This window comes from Arachis duranensis, chromosome 1 (genome assembly GCF_000817695.3).
Source record: "Arachis duranensis cultivar V14167 chromosome 1, aradu.V14167.gnm2.J7QH, whole genome shotgun sequence".
NCBI lineage: Eukaryota > Viridiplantae > Streptophyta > Magnoliopsida > Fabales > Fabaceae > Arachis > Arachis duranensis.
In genome coordinates this window covers 96,923,292-96,923,648 of record NC_029772.3, presented here as the reverse complement: position 1 = coordinate 96,923,648, position 357 = coordinate 96,923,292, and positions in this window count along the sequence as shown.

Sequence of the window (357 nt, the reverse complement as noted above, 5' to 3'; positions counted from 1 at the left end):
TTTATTTTTCTAATTTATTTTTTCGTTACTGTCTCTGTCTACTATTCAACGAAACCACAGCCAAAGAAATAGGTTTGGCAGAATCAGCGAAAAAAGAAAACTTGTTGAGAAGGCAACGTCTAATTCTTTTATGAGCAATGGTAGGGGACCAGCAATTTTTGTATTTTGTAATCATCAATTGGCCATCAATATAATTTTTAATAGTGTGAGATTACATGAAATGGTGGAAGATCACACACTTTTTTTTAATAATTAAATGCTGGCCACAAAACACAAAAGTTGCTGGTCTCCTAGACTTTCACTTTTTTTATTGTTAACATATAAGTGCTATAATAGATTTCATTTAACAAATATATA